Genomic DNA, 4799 nt, shown 5'->3' with positions numbered 1-4799 from the left:
TGGGAAAGGGGGGGCAGAGTGAGCAGGGAAAGGGCGGTCTGCAGGCTGCCAGACCGAGCCCACCGATGGAGCCCACCAGACCATGCCACCAGACAGCCCACCAGACAGAGCCACCAGACAGAGCCACCAGACCGAGCCCACCAGACAGCCCACCAGGCCGAGCCCACCAGACCGAGCCCACCAGGCCGAGCCCACCAGACTGAGCCCACCAGACCATGCCCACCAGATAGAGCCCACCAGACTGAGCCCACCAGATAGAGCCCACCAGATAGAGCCCACCAGACCGTGCCCGGGACTGTCAGGCCCAGGAGAAGCACCATCAAGGGCTTGGGGAAGTGGAAGCGTTCATTTTGGATAGAGACAATTTCAGGAGCAGACCGAGCCGGACCCCAGGCCCTCCAGCTTCTCACACCTTTATCCGGCCCTGAGGCTAAAGCAGCCCAAGCATTCCAGGCCATCCTGCAGCTCGAGGGACACACCAGGTGCCTTGGCATGTCCAGAGCCCAAAGGGAGCGGTGGAGGGGATTTGCTGCGTGACCTTGCCCCCGGGGGTGCACTCGGCACCAGTGAGTGGCAAGAATTCAGGGGCCCCCAGTGTTTATCACTATAAGGATGGGACATTTACACGTTTATTTATCTATGTATGTAATGTGACCAGAGTGACAGAAAGTGAGAAACCAAGCCACCAGTTCCGGGACTTGAACTGCGATCAGCCATGTGGAGTCCAGTGCCTTAACCACCACACCACCTGCTGGCCCCACAGGTGTAAATTTTTTAAACCCAATATTTAAAGGCTTACCTTACTGTAACATGCCAACTCCTGATTTTTTCTAATTCCATTCCAAATTTTGTTTCCAATTACAAAAACAAAGTTATGTGTATATAATTTGATAAACTCACTTAACATCACGAGCATTGACAAGTTCTCGCTTGAACCTCAGCCGCTTCGAGTCCAGCTAACCAGGTGAATTAGCATGCGGTCCTCACACACCGGCTGCAGGTTCCGTGCACGTAAAAAGCGGTGCTTTGTCCAGCAACGTCCACATCTAGTTTAGATACCGAATTTGCAGAGGAGGAGGCCCAGCCTAGGAAGCACCATCCATAGCAGACAGACTGCAGTGCTGCACTGGCTGACAGTAGGTTCAGTCCCCGGGTGCACCAGAGTAATTTAAAATAATTTCTTATTAAAAAGTGGGAAATACCATCTGTCACACCTCAGATGTGGAGGCACCATCTTCTTTTATTTTTTTTGTGTGTGAGGTTTTTGCTCTAGGGCGCGTGCACTCCCCAAAGAGACAGAAAGTGAGAAATCACCCCCCAGGGGGGATGGCCACGCTGCAATCCCTTCTCCTCCACTCTCCTCTCAGGATCGTGGGCACGCACACATGCCCAGCATGAGTTTAAGCCGCCAGGTCCAGGACCCGAACTGCGATTGACTGGGAGTCCAGCGACACAGCCATTACGCCGACTGCTGGTCCCGACCAGCACCATTTTCACCAGTCCTCAGCAGCACCCTTAATGTCAGGCTGTCAGGTCCAATGGCTGATGAAGGACTGCCCGGTGTCTAGCGCCCCCAGGTGTCCAGTGACCCCAGCGGCAGACTGACGGGGAGTGCCTGCCACGGGCTAAGCACTGGCTGGGCACCGAGACCCGTGTGAGCAAAACAGACCCCCTTTCTGCTCGAGGGACACGTCGCTCATGTGACCCAACCCCAGGGCTTGCTCCGTGATGGCGTTGGGACTGAGCACCCAGGGCCCGATAATGACGGGAGAGCCGTCAGGCTCACAGACCCGCCGACTGCGAGGCACGCTCCTGCTGCCACACAGGCAGTGTCTAGGTGCAAGGCTCGTGCTGGCTGCGGTGGCTGCAGGGTGATAGGCATGCTGCACTGTGGGCCAGCGACCACCTGCCCTCCCCTCGCGATCCCCGGGCCGTGGGAGGCAGACCTGGGAACAGGAAGGGCCCATGTGACCCAGCTGCCCACCAGCACAGCTAAGCGTGCCTGTTAGGGGTGCAGGGTGGGGTGGGGCCGGCATGTGCGTGCACTGAGCCAGAAGTCACCCCATTGCAGGGTGCCTCCCTCCTTGTCTCAATCTCTCCATCTCTCTCTGGCCAAGGTACACACTCTCTGGCAATTAAAAAAAAAAAAAAAGGAAAGCAAATGAAGACAGAAGGTCCAGGGTGACACTACTGACCAGTCTGGCACAGCTAGTGGCAGGGTTCGTCCCTCGATTCTGCTGGGGTCCTCCTTAGCAAACGTCGTCGGTGACACGACCACAGGAAGGCATGCGAGACCACTGAGGACGCGCTCCTGCAGCACTGCCACTGGGCGCCGTCGCAGGGGTCAGCCACGCGAGCACTGCCTGGGCGCGGCCTACGCCCGCTGGGCCCGGCCACGTCACCCCACGCCCAGCTCAGAGGAGGCTGGCCTGTCATCTCTGCTGTGGAGGAGGGCGCATCCATGCCCACAGAAGTGCGCTCCGTGGGCGTCCCCAAAACAGGAAGCAAAGGAGTACGAAAGGGGGGCTGTGGCCCAGCAGCTAGGGAGCTGGGTCCCGTCTGGCTGACCCCGTGGTTCGAATCCCAGCCCCCGCGGTGGGGGTGTGGGTGCATGTGCTTCTGCGTGTGTGTCCGGAACCCTGACAGGATGGAGAGGGAGAGAGGGGACTGAGGCATGACCAAGCCCCGTGGACGGTGTTTCCTCTCTCCTTTGGTCTCTAGTGAGTGCACGTGCCTTTAAGGCCCTCGCTCTGCCCCCCGCTTTCACCGGCAGAGGGCCTGTTCCACCTTGTCCGTCTCCCTCCAGGCCGACCCTGCCGACACTGCCTGTCCTCCCACGCATGCTGGCCACGTCTCAGGTGGCCTGGCTGGGGCTCATGTGCCATGCAGCTTCTCAAGCAGGGCGTCCGCACAGCCCACGGAGGGGCCCCACCGCCTCTCCGGGTGCTCAAGACGCTCCCCCAACCTGCCCCCACCCACGGGTGAGAGCCCAGAGGAACAACCAGGGCCTGACTGCACTGCGGCAGGAACACACTGCTCAGAAGCCAGATCCCACGTGGCAACAGGTTCAAATCCCAGGTGGTTAGCCTGAAACACGCCAGCAAGCATGTGAGTGCCCAGGGGCTGAAGGACAGGAAGAAGGGGTCCCAATGTGCCCGTGTGCCCAGCCAGCGGGGCCAGCGCTGCTCGTGGTCAGGAGACGGCAGGCAGGGCGGGAGAGGAGAAGGCACTTGTGGAGGCCGCCACAGGGAGGCAGGAGCAAGCACCAACTGTCCTGAGAAGCTCGACGTGTCCCGGGCTCAACATGTCTCCTAAGATACACCTCTGCGATGTTCTGGTCTGGGCAGTCCTCATCTGCTCACGCCAGTAGGGTCCCAGTCTGGGTGGTCGGAACAAGGAATGGCGCCCTCTGGGAGGGGCCTGGCGGCCTGAGGCTGTCCCGCTGCCTTTGTGTTGGGTCGTCCTGTGTTGCTGTAGGGCACGTGCACTCCCCTGAGACCCAGAGGGACAGTGAGAAAGGTCTCCGTGGCATGGCCACGGCGATCCCTCCCCACCTCCTCTCGGGGTTCTGAGCACACGAACACGAGCCCGGAATGTTTGGCAAGTTGTCGGGGCCAGGATTCAAACCCCGAGTCAGCCATGTGGGATCCACGCCTCCTGCCGCCCTGCCTGGCGCCGGCTGCCTCTCATCAGCTTGTCATCCCGCAGCCTGAACGTCCCCTAAGCATGGCTACCAGTGGCACGGCGGTGGCAGGAGGCGCCCGCACCCTCGCAGGGTCCTCGGTGGAGGGACTGGATCTCCCCCAGCTGCAGATCCAAAGTGGAGAAAGGCTCCCTGCCGACTCGTCCCCACCAGGTGCCAACGCAGGGGTACTGGCCTGCTTGGGGTCAGATCTTGTCCGGCCCGCGGTGTTCCCTGCCTGGCGTGAGGGGCAGACGGGGCTCTGCAGCTCCCGAGGGCCAGCCCTGCCCTGGCTGCCACCAGTGCGGGAGTCCCTGCCCCTGCAGAGGGGCTCAGCGGGCCGGTTGGTCTCTGACCTCTCTGACCATCAGGGCAGACGGCAGAACCATGTGACCCCAGGGTAGCGCTCACACGAGCCACAACTCATGCCAACTACAGAAGCCACAGGTCACAGAATGTGGTCCAAATCCAAGAGGTCCCGCTTCCTTCCGGGCAAACTAGTTTCCACACCCCAGACACAAGTACAGCAGGGCGGCCCACTGCACAGGTGCACCCCACACTCGAGGGAGCCTGGCCCCCTTCCCACTGCGCCCAGATGCGAACAGAACCCAAGGCACTGCCCGGCCAAGGGGCGTTGGCTCACCTGCTTCCTGTCCGGCCTCACTACCCCGAGAGCAGGCTGCTCCTGCTCCAACGAAACCTGGGGCCCTCCTGGGTGGCAGCGACACTCAGGAAGTCCCCAGCACGGGGTTGGCTCTGGCAGCCACAGGGAATTCCGGCGGTGGGCCCGCTGGGGTCCTGCTCACTGCGACCAGTACCCACTAGCGTGTGGCTGCTGCTCGCTGCTTCTCGCGGCTGGAGGAGGGGGTGTGTCCCTGGGACCCGTTTCAGGGAGACCAGCAGCAAGCGCCACAGGCTGTCAGTCTCGTAGTGCGGGTGACAGGCGCCAGGCCCAGCACGGTCGTCCTGACTGCTTCAAGGACCGCCTGGGTTCCCACCTGACGCTGCCCAGATGGGCTCCTCCCGGCGGCACGCAGGCGGGCGGTTCGCGCAGCGGCCGCGTAAGCCCGGGTGGCGGCAGGCGGTCCTGCTGAGCCCCGGGCTGGTCTGCTTCACC

Source organism: Tupaia chinensis, unplaced genomic scaffold, assembly GCF_000334495.1.
Source record: "Tupaia chinensis unplaced genomic scaffold, TupChi_1.0 Scaffold143646_1, whole genome shotgun sequence".
In the NCBI taxonomy this organism is placed as follows: domain Eukaryota; kingdom Metazoa; phylum Chordata; class Mammalia; order Scandentia; family Tupaiidae; genus Tupaia; species Tupaia belangeri.
Note: the sequence above shows the minus strand (reverse complement) of the source record.